Genomic DNA, 16,412 nt, shown 5'->3' with positions numbered 1-16,412 from the left:
GTAGAGACAGAGTCTCCCTTTATGGCCCTCGGTAGAGTGCCGTGGCCTCACACAGCTCACAGCAACCTCCAACTCCTGGGCTTAAGCAATTCTCTTGCATCAGCCTCCCGAGTAGCTGAGAATACAGGCACCCGCCACAACGCCCGGCTAGCTTATTTTATTTCTAAAGTTGATACTCGTTATCTGGTTTCTAGGAAAAGAACACATAGGCAATGGAAGTGTGGCATCATCTCCTTTTAATAGAGCTGAAGCACTGTTCATTTCTTCTGAGTATGAAAATTCCAAGATCTGATCTACAAGTAGGAGCCATATGATGGGGCTTTAGCACAGATCATTTTTGTGTGTGAGGGGAGAATTTAGAACTTGAACTCTCAGCTGCCCTTAGATGTATTAGAATTAAATAGGTGATCATACATGCAACCTCTCAAGTTACATGTATGTGAAAGACTGTGAGAAGGACACCTAAAATCCAAGGGGCAGAGGTGGAAGCACCTTACAGGTTACCTAGAGGCTTCTGCTTATGTCTCAAGTGTGGAAACTGAGCCCAGGGGCAGGGGTGGCCAGACAACATATTTACTCATGACAATACTATTATAACTATTAGTATTTTCTCACCCTGGAAATTGCAAAAAAGGCATGTGGTGTGGTAAATAGAAAAATACTTTTGTACATGTTTGAATTGTAACTACATAGGAATCAGCTCATGGAAAAGATGACAAGTGATTTCTTATTTTTTCCTATTTTCAAATATTCTCCTGTCCAAGAGTTAGGAAACATTTTTCATAAAGGCGTAGATAAATTGTTTAAACTGTACAGGCTAAGAGGCCACATACTATGTGTTTGCAGCATGACAGTAACCATAGATGCCATCCTAATGCATGAGCTGACTATATTTATGAGCTATGCAAAAATGAGGCATGAGCAGATTTAGTTCAATGATCTAGTTGGACCACCCATACTTAGTTATTTTAATCAATGCTTATTAATTTAAAAAATATGTACTAGGCATTGTATTATACAAAGGTGAATTAAACTTGACCCTTATTTTATTATATTTTGCCCCAAACTATGTTCATTACCTTATTTTATATTAAAAGTTATCCATGAAATATTTTTCTCCTTATCTTGTTGATATCTTTCTTGTTGATATAACCTGAATGATAGGCTCCTTCTTTCAACATGTCCTAGTAACCTAGGGAAAAAAGAAATGCAAATGAATAAGGTATACTTTGAGCTTATATGAATACAACTTACCCTCATCATATGTAGGGCTTAATATTAATGCTCAGCTCTGCAAAGGAGGAACAGAACTCAATGTTGATATAGAAATATGCCTTCAAAGGCAACCGAGTCAGTGAACCACAGACTCCTTGAGATCCTTTATGGAATATTAATGCTTGGCAAATCCCATGATGTGTACCGTTATTTCTCAAAAGAGCTCAGGGAATGTTGAGTAAATACTACTACAGAGGAGATAAGACTTCAGAAAAGAAGAGTGCAAATAGAAAACATATGCTTTTAAAAGAACTAAATTGTGTGAGTGCTAATAAGAATGCAATCTAAGTGTAATCAGGAGTGCCCCGAAGATGTTAAGCACAAATCTGCAACATGCTGATGGCTGTACCAGAAGATGTTCTACATGCTGGAACCTGGACAAAATCTTAGCAGATAGTGTTATGAGTTTTAAAAGTGTTCAATAAGCATGTACTGCTTATTCCTGTGTGTTTTGGTCAGTGACCTCTTGAGACTAAAGAGACATAAAAGGTACATTTTGCTAAGGTATATTCCAGTGGGAATTTAGAAATCTGGCTTATGGAGGGTTAGTCATGAGTTCTTTAGAGAAACAGAACCAATATATAAAGATATTTGTTATGAGAATTAGTTTATGGTATTATAGAGGCCAAGAAGCTTTGTGTTGTGCTATTTGCAAGCTGGAGAAATAGGACAGCTGGTGGTATAACTCAGCCTGTGTCTGAAGACCTGAGAATTGATGTAAGTATGGGTGTGGAGAAGTGGCTGGCGCTGGTGTAAGTCTCAAGAGTTTGAAGACTTGCAAACCAAGAATTTAAATGTTGAAGAGAAGGAGAAGGTGAATATCCCGACTAAGAAGAGAGAGGGAAAGTTTACCCCTCCTCTGCCTTTTAGCTCTATTTGGGCCCTCAAAGAATGGAATGTCTGCACACATTTGTGAGAGTGGATCTTCACAGTCCATTGATTCAAATGTTAATCTCTTCCAAAAGCACCCTCATAGACATACCCAGAAATAATGTTGTACCAGCTGTCTGGGCAACCCTTAATCCAGTCAAGTTGACGTATTAAGTTGTCTACCACACAACATAAATAAAATATCTCAAAATTAAACACAAACTTGGCAAACATGAAAAGCAAGCTAGGGTATAACTTAATACTTGTTCATGATTCCTACCACCAACATTTGATATGAGACGAACTAATATACTTTGCTATTGAGCATAGCTTTATTATATGTATGAAAGTAAGTAAGTTGTTAGTTCACTAGAACAGGGACTGTCTTAATGCTATTGAGTAGATGGTACTGAAAATCTAAACTACATGAAGTTACTTACAAGGATTGAAAAACAGATGACACATTAGAGAGATACTATATTCCAAATCTGCCTCTACACACAAACTGAGGATCAGAGGCTTTGCCAGAAGGAAGTAACTTTGCTACCATTTTCTTTCTCTAGTGAATATTCTCTCATTTGTCTTTCAATAGGAAATATTTCAACCTTAAAAAGACATGCCCTTTATTATTTAATCTCTCCCCTGTGTTTTTATCATGTCTTGTGCATACCTGTAACGAATTAGCCATCATGTTCTTTTGTAAATACTTGCTTATTTGCCAATATTTCTTGTCTTCCCCAAGATTCTGTTTATGACAAGGTTCAAGTTTAACATTCTTTATGTCGTAACATTCATTTAGTGTTATTTAAAACATACTAATTAGCTCAAGACATGTTTATTCAACAAATATCAAGGTTGCCCTCACTTGCTTATTGTTTTACTATTCTATGGCTTATATTTAATGGCTGCTATTTTAAAATTCTAGTTAATTTTGTATCAGAAAGTCTACAGATCTTAGTGTTATGGTTGGTTTCCTTGTATTGATAGCTTGAGACAATAATATCGAATAGTATCGAAAACTACTGTGATTATAGAAATGCTTTCTAATAAATGTATGTGGAAACAGCATTTGTGTAATTTTAGAAAGTAATAATACATGTGTATGTACAAGCAACAGTTCTGGCTATGGTCAGCACTGTACATATATGTTCCTGGAAGCTTGGCAAAGAAGCCATTGCTCCGAAAGAGGCTTTTGTTGTTGTGGGTAGGGAAGGAAAATTGCTTTATGTCAATGGTGGTGTTTCATCATTGAACATTTGTCTCTGGAGATCATCTTTCTCACTGCAGATCATCAGATTGACAGAGTTGAACTGATGACACTCTGATAAGGATAGCAATTTTCACATAAAGGATTTTATACAATAGTTTCTTCTTACTACCCACTCATAAAAACAAATCAGTTCTAGCACCTAAAATGACATACTTACAATTCTTTAGTAATTTGTCATTTAGCCTACCTTCAAACCACCCACATCTTTGATAAGTGAAACTGGCTTCTCCCATATAAATGGTCATTTGTTTAGATTATGAAGAACATGGTTTGTTCCAGGGGAGAAAGCATGTTTAAGTCATCTCATCTCCCTTCATCAACATTAGGCTTTTCCTAATCAAGACCCCAGTCTATGAAATTTAAAAATTTTCTTTAAGCATAAAATTTACAAATGCCAACATACAGAATATAAAAAACACGGCTCTGAGCCTGTAGCTCAAGTGCCTAAGGTACCAGCCACATGCTCCAGAGCTGGCAGGTTCGAATCCAGCCCAAGCCTGCCAAACAACAATGACAACTGCAACCAAAAAAAAAAAAAAAAAAAAAAATAGCCGGCATTGTGGTGGGTGCGTGTAGTCCTGACTACTTGGGAGGCTGAGCAAGAGAATCTCTTAAACCCAGGAGTTGGAGGTTGCTGTGAGCTGTGATGCCACAGCACTCTACCCAGGGTGACAGCTTGAGGCTCTATCTCAAAAACAAACAAACAAACAAAAACAATATAAAACACAGGTTGTGTTTATGTTTCAAAGAAATTTTATGTTTACCCTGTTACGTATTATCATAACACGTGTCTGAGTTATTATTCATCTTCTTGGAAGTAAATAATTTTCTTGTTGTGTTGTAGGAAAAATATATTAACATTGAACAATGATGATGTTTGTGATTGTAGTAATTATTGCATCTAACTTGGGGAGTTATTATCATTTAATTCTTTTCTGATTTATTATAGAAGTGGTAAGTGTCACGTAGGGAGAAGATATAAGTCGAACTACCATTAAAGAATTTTTTGTTCACTGGAAATAGGAAGAACAAAAGAGTTTGAAGCAGTTTTGATTGACCAGTTATTTCTAGCTAATCTATAGGGCAAAATATAATTACTAATGCTTTAAGAATGATTAAAATTAAATTTTAGTTGGGAACAGTATTACAAATAGTCATCTAAAACATGAGAAGGTGAAAGAGACAATAGACTTTAAAAATATTTTATTTTTTAGAAGCTACGATAATTTGTGTCACTGATTATCATTTTCTTTTACTAGACCCTGGATTATTCAAAAATGAAAATCACATTATTTCTATTTTTTTCCTGAAACCTAACAAAATGTCTTGTATTTATGAGAAAATCCATGGTGTCTTGTTTTGGACTTACGCTGGTTTGCTAACATTGTTAAAGTTCAGGAATTGTGTAGGCTGGTTGGCATCACAGTGGTAGATTGAAATAAGATTTGGTGGGAGTATTTATACCATCAAATTGGAATGGAAAGAGCTTCCCAGTACCCCCTCAGAAAGCAGAGGGTTAAACATTTGCTAGGATACCTCCAGAAAACATTCAATAAATGCTCAGTGGACAAAGAATGAGTAAATGTTAAAAATAACATTGCTGATCTAAAACGAAAAAAAGAAATGCAAACCACCCATGTACCCATGTACTAAACACCCAACATTACATAAGATGAAATATTTGTAATCTAGTATCACACAGGCTTCCAGTTCTGATCTGGACATTAGTATCGACAGTTGTTTCTTCTTATGCCAGATATGTGATGTCTCAGTAACTATTTCAATGACACATGCATACATATGTATATTAAAAATGCAGGCAATATACATAAAGTCACTTACACAGGGAAAATGGAAAATTATAGCTAAAAGTACCTTCATTTACAAAATATTTATTATAAAATTTTACAAGGAAGTGTCCAATACGTAGAGAATATTTTGTAAATATTTGGTAAAATTTTGCAATTTACATGTTGGCCACCTCTTTGTAAAATATTGTAATGAATATTTTATAAATAAAGGTCCATTTAACTACACTTTCCTATTTTTTCTTACATATGGGGACTTTATGGGTAACTCTGGGGACACACTATAATGCTCACCATATGGGAATATAAAATAGATCAAATATAGATATGATTACCAACATATATACATCGAATTGTGAGGAATTGACATCTCTATAGATAAACAATAGTTAAGGATCACCAGAATCACATGGCTCCCCCCTTAATAGTAGGTCTGCAAGAAGCATTTGAAGGAAGAAAATACAGAGAAATATAGTAGCAAAAAAAGAATATATAGAAAATATTAGAATCGTATTCAGTGAATAAAACTTTTTGATACATTCTTACACATCCTGCCCAATATTCTAGTTCACTAATACAGTTGGTGACTTATTCAGCAAAACATAAAGTTCTCTCAATATGACTTAAGGCAGTGAAGCCTGTAGAGGTGCCTTCTGAACTGAGCAGTGCCTGTTTATATGATTTAAGTATTTAATACATGGTAGTGCATTGCAATTTTTTGAAATGGTAGTTCATTGAGACTGTATGTTTGAGTCCAACTTAATTAAGAAACATTTCTTAAAAATCTATTTAAAATGCATCTTGATTGCTAAGTGACACCTAACTGTAAACTACAGGAGGTTTAGCACCGTTGTGGTTACAGGCATCCATAGAGAGACAGGCAGACAGAGAGGAGAAAGTGGAAGATAAAATGGAGGCTCATGCGTTGATATAAGGATTTCTATATAAGGACTTAAAGAGTTGGAAATGCTAGGCCAATGAGACTTTCCATTTAAAATTTGGACAGATAGAACTACATTTTTCTCTGAAGAGGTTGTGCTAACTTATATTTTCTCCAAAAGTGTAAGAGAGTATCTTTTATCTACATATCCAAAAACATTTCATAAATCATCTCTGAAATATTTTAAAGTCAGATACACAGTATAAACAATCTCTAATTTTCATTAATTGATTGTTAATGAAGCCAATCCTTTCTATTCATTTATTAAACTTAATATTTTGTCTATATTTCCTCTTTATAATTTTTGTTTATCTTTCTTTTGGGTTGGGAGGATTTTGTTGTTTATTAAAAATATATTTTTTCTGCCAATACATCCAAGTACTGTTCATAAATTTTATTTGACCTTAAACTTTATCTGTAGTGCTTTAAAATTTTATGTAATGAAATGTGTCAATATTTTCTTTTAAGATTTGTTTAACACATATAAATCCTTTCCTATTTCCAATATTTTATATATGTTTTTGTATTTAAATCTTTGATATATCTGGAATTCGTTTGGAGAAATGAGTGAACCCTGGCTTATTTATTATCCCATGACTGGTAGTTATTGAATAATCCATCTTTCTCACATCTATTTGAAATACTTGCTTTCTCATATTTTAATTGTCAATGTGTCACAGACATATTTAGACTTTTAAAACTTATTTTCCAGTGATTTATTCTGGTCCTGCACCTGCAGGGCTTGTGGTAATTGTAGAGGTCTTATTATATGGCTTAATGTTATCAATATTTAGGACAAGTCCCTCTCATTACTTTTCTTTGGCACAGTTTATCTTGCTATTCCTAGAATTATCTTCTTCTGGAAAATTTTAAAATAATTTAATTGTAAAATTAACCAAAATCAGATAGACACACAGAAATGTTTAAATTTTCATTAAGCATACACTATATTTATTGATTGGCTAAAGGACAACTGACATGATGCAAAATTGAATTTCTGTATCCATGAAAAAAGTAGCTTTCTGCATTTTTAAACCTTTTTGCTTCAGCAGAGTTTATAACTTTATTCACATGGGTCCTGCATATTTTTAGTAAAGATATTTCCAAGATCTTTGTGGTCTTGCTATTATGAATGGATAATTTTTTAATTACATTTTATTATCTGTTATTATTCTTTTAGTAAAAAGGTAAGATTTTGTATATTTATTTTTAAGTTTTTATTGTTTTGAAATTCTTTACCATTTCTAATTTTTTTTTTTTTGGTAGCCTCTCTTGGGTTTCTATTTTGGCTACTGCTTTCCACTTACCTGTATTAAATGTTTTCTCTATGTGTCTGGTCTACTAACATTGGCAAACAATTCCAGAATTATAACAGAAAAGAATAGTACTATATTCCTTTCTTATCTATGGGTTTGTATTCTGTGATTTCAGTTATCTTCAGTCAATTGTGATCTGAAAATATTGCCTCTCTTTGAGAGAGAGAGAAATACCATATTCACACAAATTTTATTACAGTATATTATTACAATTGTTCTATTTTATTATTATCTATTGTCAGTAATCTCAGAGTAAGCCAAATTTACAGGCAGAATGGGGTCTGAAGATCCCATTTTTATCAAGGGAAAACACCTTCAGCAAAAGGAAAAATAGAGAAATAAGCTGAGCAAGATTGAATAAAAACAGGTTAGCTAGTTTACTTTTAAATCAGCTACTAAATTCCTTATCTGAGGAGTTCCTGCTTTTTCTAGAAGCCTGGCCTGTAGGGGATACAGCTTGCAAACACCACTGCTGGGTCTGTGAATACTCTGAGGAAATAATGGCTGCAGAGGAAGATGCGAGCAAGGTCTGGCAAGAAAAATTGACCCGGCTGTTTCCTACTCAGTCAACAGCCAAAGCAAATACCCATTGTGGAGATTTGTATGTTTGCTGGGGTAGAGATCAAGGGAACAGCCACAAAATGTGGATAAGAGAGCTTATATCCCTTATCACAGAGGAAGCCACCTCTGAGTGGAGATCAGAGGAAAATTCTTCTGTCCCACAGATTATTCAGAGGAGACTGACAGCCGGTGGTGTTTTACTGCACAGTGAACTAGGGGGGATTAAATTCTACCCCCAAGGAATCTGTGTGTGTGACCACAGACAAGAGGCTGCCCCCACACAAGGCTAAGATTTTGAATTTCTTAAGACTCCTCAGACTCTTAAAGTTAATAATTATAGAAACAATAGGCTCTGACATGCTTACTCAGAGAAACTGTTGACGTTTTGTTGCCTTCCTCAGCTTACCCTCTGGGCTAATGAGGAAATAGCCTTCAATAAAAGCTGAATGGAACAAACACTTGGGGCCATTCTCCTAAACCCCACTAATGGGTGATGGTCCTCTGTATTTCCCACCTTTGAAAATACTATTCTGCTTCAAACTTTACTTTTCTTCAGTCAACTGCCACCAGCTCCACAGGTCCTAAAGGAGTTCCAAGATGGGACTCTGGAAAAATTCATAAATAAAACTTTAAACTATATATGTGTAGGAAAAAACATAGTGCAATCATGTGCCATGTAACATTTTGATTCATGACATGGCACATATACAAGGATGGTCCCATTGTTTATAATACAGGATATTTTTACCTTAACTTTTTTATGTTTAGATATGATTAGATACATAAATACTCACCATTGTGTTATAGCTGTTGACAGTACTCGGTGTGTGTAGGCTAGGAGTAATAAGTTGTACCATAGAAAAGGTAGGTGTAGTAGGCTGTAAGACCAAGTTCATGTAATGCACTCTATGAAGTTTGCATACTGACAAAATCATTGAATGATGCATTTCTCAGAATGTATCCCTGTCTTTAAGTGATGCATGGAAATATATAATATATATAGGGTTTGCTACTATTGCAGTTGCAGGAATCCACTGGGCATCTTGGAACATGTTCCCCAGGAGTAAGGGGGGACTACTGTGTCTGTATCTTATGTCTGACTTTCATTCCAAGGCTTCAGGATTTCACCAGTAAACATAATATGTAAGAGTTAATGGGTTGTGTTTGTTTTATCATTTGTGTTGTATGTGTTTATTAATATGTTTTCTAGTTTCCTATTCTTCTTATTTTTTTTTTTTGTTGTTCCTGTTATTTTATTTTTTTTTTTTTTGTAGAGACAGAGTCTCACTGTACCGCCCTCGGGTAGAGTGCCGTGGCGTCACACGGCTCACAGCAACCTCCAACTCTTGGGCTCACGCGATTCTCTTGCCTCAGCCTCCCGAGCAGCTGGGACTACAGGCGCCCGCCACAACGCCCGGCTATTTTTTTGTTGCAGTTTGGCCGGGGCTGGGTTCGAACCCGCCACCCTCGGCATATGGGGCCGGCGCCCTACTCACTGAGCCACAGTTTCCTGTTATTTTTTAAAAAATTATTAAGCATCAGCTGGATATGCTTATGCTTATGCATATGCTTTCCATATGCTTTTTCTTTTTTTTTACTTTTTTTTTTGAGGAAATATCACATTTTCTGATATTCTGCTGCTCCCGGGCCTACTTCTCAGTGAGGCAAGAGACTGAAAAGAAAGGGTCACTTGAGCCTGGGAGTTTAAGACCCGAGTGGGCTATAGCAAAACCCAAATTAGGTGAATGTTCTCTGGATGAATGAATGGTTTACACTGATACTCAGTGATTACATGTTTGTGTCAACACTTCCTGGTTATGTTATATCTCTAAAACTTGAAATCAGAAATGTGATCTCTGTTCCAGGAAATAAGAGATGAAACATGAGATGTGGAATGGGGAGGATGTGATGCTGAGAGCTTTGGGGAAATTCAATTTGTAAGCTAGTGGGAATCCGTTTCTCACCCAGCTGATGTTTTTTGTACTGTTTATCCTGGAACAAAGAAATTATCGTGGGGATTCATGGAAGGTTGTCTGATTCTTGGAACTGCATATGTTACTTTGTGTAATTTATAGCAGCTATTCACAAATAATTTATCAGTGCTCTTGTTTAATGCCCTGTGAAAGAGCTACAAGTTCATACTCTCACAATAATCTTGAGACCCCTCCTCTATATGCAACAGATTCTTATTCATCACTTTTAAATCTGATAATGAGATATTCTTAACACTGATGTCAAGGACGGGGTGTGGGGTCTTCCCTGTGTTCTTCAGCTCTCTCAGATCTGATAACAACTTTCTGTTGTATTAACCTGCTGTTCAGTGAATTCTTAGCCATCTGCTTCTGGCTTAATATTGTGATTTGAGTATTGTATCTGGTGAAAACAAAGGGTAAGAAGATAGATGTTAAACATTATTTTTCTCAGTGTGCTGCTTAATTTGCTTGACTTATTATACCTTGAAATTTATTGTGTCTGTCAACACATACTCACAACCTCCAAACTAACTTGCACAAGCCTACAGTATATTGTTGGCTTAGATCCTGCCCACCTCCATAGTTCCAAAGTGTCTAGAATAAGCAAATAGTTTCTAAATTCATATGCTAATTCAAGCTGGTAAGTAAGGGTGAGTGATTGTCTTAGAAAAAGTCCTGAAGCTATACATTTGCTACTCAGATCTCATCCAACGTGGAAACTTTGAGGACTGGTGATTTAGTTTCTGTTTTTTATGCCCTTTTGCTAGCGTCATATAAAAAAATACTACTTTTCATACATACTACATTTCCCCAGTCTGTGAAATATTCACGTTTAGTTATAACAACTTTAGATTAGATTTTAAAAATCCTCACTAAACCCAAGTTCATCATAAATTTATTTCATATCAATACTAGAACTTATGGATACTTGAGCCCAAATTTCTTGAATATTAGTTACTTTCCATTATAACATCTCCAAAAACCAGGGCCCCTTATGAATTAGTAAGACCCTAGAAGATTGAAAGGTACTTTGCTTTAATCTGAAATTAAACTCCAAAGCCTTTTATGTTTCCAATAATTAAAGTTATTTATGAGATATATTAGAAAATTTGATAAGTACAGAAGAAAATTTTACATAGAAGAAAAAACTTTTTGGGACCTAGCCTATTCGTTGTTAAAATACTTGCATGATGGGCAGCGCCTGTGGCTCAGTGAGCAAGGCACCGGCCCCATATACCAAGGGTGGCGGGTTCAAACCCGGCCCCGGCCAAACTGCAACAAAAAAATAGCCGGGCGTTGTGGCAGGCGCCTGTAGTCCCAGCTACTCGGGAGGCTGAGGCAGGAGAATCGCTTAAGCCCAGGAGTTGGGGGTTGCTGTGAGCTGTGTGAGGCCACGGCACTCTACCAAGGGCAATAAAGTGAAACTCTGTCTCTACAAAAAAAAAAAAAATACTTGCATGCATTCTTCCCATTTTTTGTTAAAATACATGTTTTTATAATATAATTGAAATAATACTGTGTAAATATTGTACATCCTATTTGTTTCACTTATCATTATAAGTATTCTCTGATGACTTAAAACTCTCTATAACATAATTTTTATAGACTTACAATATTCCAAAAAATAAAAGCATTTACTTCATTTAACCATTTCTAATATTACTCATTTTTATTGAATTAATAGTTTTATCGCAATTAACACCACAATGAATGAAGTGATGTATTTTAAGGAATTTATTTTACCAGTAACTAAATTCTGAGATAAAAGACAACAAAAAACATTTTAAGAGCATTGCAAAAAAAAAAAAAAAATGGCTTTTTAAAAATAACAAGTGAATATTGCAAGATACATCCATGCAGTGTACCTTTTAAATTTTACTATTGTCCTAAATAAGTGAGTTTTGCAGGGTGGTGACAATCAAAAATCTCATCTTGGTAATAAATTTTTAAATGGATTTGCACTAGCAAGGATCCTGGACTAGGTATGTTTTTGAGATTGCTTGTTATGATAGGTATTGTGGCAGAGAGAAAAAAATAAGAAATCTTTAGAGAAGAGTTGATCCAGGTAAAATTCAGCATCAAATTTCATAACAAATACTGTATAAAATACTGTATAAAAATTTTTTGGGGGATCTCTTTTAAAGATGATGAAAACATTACAAAAACAGTTGATTTAACCTCAATAAATTTTAGATTTTAGATGCAAAAACATATAAAATGTCTGATTTCAAATCAAAATTTGTTTGATCTTAAACAAGGAGCAGTATAATTAAAGTATGGTTCTAAATTATTGACACAGTTTTGCCTTCGGAAAGGTAGCTTGTTTGTGTCAGCAGCAAAGAAGCTTGGAAATAGAGTGGCAATGAAATTGCAAAAGGCGTTTTCCACAGCTTGTTGAGAATTGAATATATTTCCTTGCAAGAAGTGCTCTAAAGCCTGGAAAAAGTGGTAGGCAGTTGGTGCAAGGTCTTATGTGTATGGTAGATGAAGTTAGTTTCTAAGTTCAACCTCTGTGGTTTGAGTAGTGTTGATTGTGTGACATGTGGTTGAGTGTTATCTTGCAAAGGGACTGGCCTGGCTATATGGATCAATCTCAGCTGCTTAATCAAATCATCCTCATCATTTAATACAATTGATTGCAGTAGATATATGCTGTGATGGAATGATGAGGTTTCTTGAAGTTACAGTGCAGTGATTCCCAACTTTCCTAATGCTGCGACCCTTTAATACAGTTTCTCATGTTGTAGTGACCCCCAACCATAAAATGATTTTCATTGCTACTTCATAAGTGTAATTTTGCTACTGTTATGAATCATAATGTAAATATCAGATATGCAGGATGTATTTTCATTGTTACAAATTGAACATAATTAAAGCCTAGTGATTAATCACAAAAATAGTATGTAATTATATATTGTGAAATATTTATTTCTAATTACAAATACATGAAATTTTTTGGTGTAGCATGTGTAATAGTTTTAATGTAGTCTACACCCATGGTATAGCATGGGTAATCATCTTAATATAACAACAGTAACCTACAATGCTACGTTTTGTGACATTACGCAAAAAAAATAAAGCCAGGGTCAGTGCAGAGGTTGAGATCGCATCTTTCTCACCAGCTCAGAAATTCTCAGGGCAGTCTTTGCAAGAGCACAATGCAGATCATCTTCCACGACAAGTCTACTTCTGTATTTAGACTTGATAACCAACAAGCTGGAAAACCCTGTTTCACAAAGATATGTTGTTGGAAATGGAAAAAGAAGGCACAGCACAGTCTCAGACAGAACAGGATATGACTGCAAACACTTGATCCAGAATTTTGTAACTGGCATTGCAGAGAAATCAGTTCTCACTGCATTGCTATTAATAAGTTCAATGAACTCCTCTCGTCCTGTCTCAGGATCTTCAGCTTTGACTGTGAATGGGCTTCAGGCAAGTACAAATGGGGTGTCAGATAGATTTGGAAAGTACGATGAAATTTCATCTCCAAGCATGTAATAAGTGTTCTTTCACAGAAATTATCATAGTTCAATGTCATGTTGCTCAAAGAAAGCAGATAAGGTAGGCAACGTGGAAATTTTATTTTCATCCAATTCTTTTTGCCAAAGCTGAAGTTTCATTTGGAATGATCAGATCTTTTCAGACAGATCGAGGTATGTTGCATTTGGTCCTTGCAGTGATAAATTTAACTCATTCAAGATGGCAAAGATGTCACCAAGTAAGTTGTTTTCTGCAGTTCACTTTTATAGCTGAAAAGTGCTTCAAACTGTGGGCTTGCTTTCTGATTAAAAAACGTTTTAAGTTCATCACAAAGCTCAAAAACATGTTTTAAAACTTTTCCTCTTGACAGCCATCTCACTTCACTGTAAATAGCAGAGCATTGTTCGGCATATACAACTTGTTGCACAGTTGCAAAAACAGACGACTGTTTAAAGTGCTTGCCTTTGCAAAATTGACAGAACTTACGATGCTTTTCATTACTACTTGTAACTCTTGTGGCAGCGCCTTCATTGCTAATATTTGCCGATGAATCATACAGTGAGTTCCGATGACTTTTGGTGACTCATTCAGTACCAAACATTGAAATTCAGATCGACGTCCTAGCATAGCTGGTGCCCCATCTGTGCAAACTCCACAAACCTTTTCCCAAGAGATCTGATGCTCTTTCAGAAATGAACCAACTGTGTCAAATACATCATGTACAGTAGCTATGGTTTCAAGAAGTTTGCAAAAAGAAACTCATCTTTAAAGTCGCCATCATTAATATACCACATAAACCAGTAACTATGAACAGTTCGCAACGTCTGTAGATTCGTCAAGCTGGATACTGAATATTGGAAGTGGAGCAGATTTAATTTCCTGGATTACCTGATCAAGATTATCAGCAGACATGTCGTCTGTTCTTCTGCAGACAGTGTCGTTAGATGAGGAAATTGCACTCAATTTCGTAACAAATTTGTCTCCGATCATAATTCCAACAACGTCTTTGGCTGCTGGCAACAGTAAATCCTCAGCGATGGTGTGAGGTTTCACAGCTCTAGCGATTCTGAGTGCCACCAAATAGGAAGCTTCAATGGCTGCTACGTTTTGTTTGTGGTACTTGCCACCAGTGTCAAGTCTGGCACTCTTGAGTCCATCAGCTTTGCTTCTAAAATAGTTGGTATCCTTGCCGGCAAAGCTCGGATGCTTGCTATCAAAATGGCGTTTTAGTTTGTTCGGCTTCATAGATTCGGCTGATAGAACTTCACAACAATTAGCACATTGTGGTTTCTCAATTCCTGCTGTAATTATTGAGGTAAAACCATACTGTAAAAAATCCTCACTGCATTTTCTTTCCTTAACCTTCTTCTCTACATGATCCATTGTCATGGGACGGTTTGCTAATGAAAATAATGCATAACAATAGCTTCAATAATACAAAAGATGATACATGGCATAGTGAAGTCAGTAAGGGTCATGAAAGTTTCCTGTGATTTACCATTCTCTTGTGATTTTTTTTTACATACCTGTTACTGTCACAAGGGGACAGTATTCACATCAACCACAGCTGAATATAAAAAGACGGATCAGCATCCAGATTAAGTTCCCATGGTACAGATATATATATATTTTTGCAGTAGTTGATGATTTTGCAGTAATGATTTTACATTTACCCAGTAATTATAATTCATGAAGCGTCGTTTTACCTCCAATACTGCTGCTTTCCACACAGTAGCTGCTCTCTACACGTGTGTGACTGGTCCCCATAAGTACGTTATGGCGCCAACCCTGTCACATACACCTGTATTTGTATGGGGTGTATGTGATGGGGTTGCCGCCATGATGTCATCATGCCGGCTACTCCTATGTGGGCCTATCTGCATGTGGGAGGACCACCTGGAGACGCATAGAGGAGCAGTGTCTCGGTTGGTTCCTAAGACCATGAGAAAAATGTGTTTTCCGGATAGTCTTAGGCGACCTCGTGAAAGGGTTGTTCAACCCCTAAAGGGGTGGCAACCCCCAGGTTGAGAACCACTGCTATAGTGGATATATTCAGCACCAGACACCAGACAGACACCATTATCTACTTCTGATGAATATTAGTGTTTCAGCACTTCATCTTTCTCCAGCCTTTGTGCCAAATGCTTGTAATTGTCAAAAAGAATACATTTTTCATCACACATAACAATACAGTGTAAAAATAGTTTGCCTTTATGTTTTGACAGCAAAGAAGGGCATGCTTTGAGGTAATTTCTTTTCTGATGCTCATGCGATTCATGTGGTACCCATCTGTCCAGCTTCTTCACCTTACTGATTTGTTTCATATCATTGGATTAGTAATGTCAAACTTTGCCGATAATTCACGTGTAGATGGATTTGCTTGCACTACAGCTTTCACTCAAAATTATCTGCCTTGGTCTTAGATTGCTCACTTGGCTCATTTTCAAGGTTAAAATCACCAGAACAGAACTTGTCAATACCATACTGTGCATTCATTAGCTGCGTCCTTCCCAAATTTTTTGTTGATGTTTTGAACTGTCTATACTGCTTTGATTTCATGGTGAAACTTGTATTCAAAACTAACATGAACTTTTGACTTCTTCATGGTTTCACAAAAACTGCTGTAAAAAAACTTTGAAAGATAATCACAAGCCAAAACAAGCATTTGAAAGAATGAGCTGGTACCCTCACAAATAAAATAATAATAATAAATAAAAAACCCAAATGAGAAGTGTTAGAGTGAAATGTCAGAGGTATCAGTTGTCAAATTTAATACTTAAGGAAATAGAACATTTCATACTTATTAAACTCAATGATTATCAGAATGATTATCAAAATAAATCCCATTTTTTCAGTGTATTTTTTCAAAGTTTGGAATTAGCATAGCTCTCCACTTCATGGGAGACTTTTGTGTCA

At 35.7% G+C, this 16,412-nt stretch overlaps 1 pseudogene; it reads right to left on the bottom strand.

Moving 5' to 3' along the window:
* Positions 1 to 13,099: 13,099 nt before the first annotated feature.
* Positions 13,100 to 14,885, bottom strand: LOC128589681 (zinc finger BED domain-containing protein 5-like; annotated as a pseudogene).
* Positions 14,886 to 16,412: the final 1,527 nt, after the last annotated feature.

This window comes from Nycticebus coucang, chromosome 7 (assembly GCF_027406575.1).
Source record: "Nycticebus coucang isolate mNycCou1 chromosome 7, mNycCou1.pri, whole genome shotgun sequence".
NCBI lineage: Eukaryota > Metazoa > Chordata > Mammalia > Primates > Lorisidae > Nycticebus > Nycticebus coucang.
Note: the sequence above shows the minus strand (reverse complement) of the source record. Positions and strands in the feature narration are given on the sequence as shown.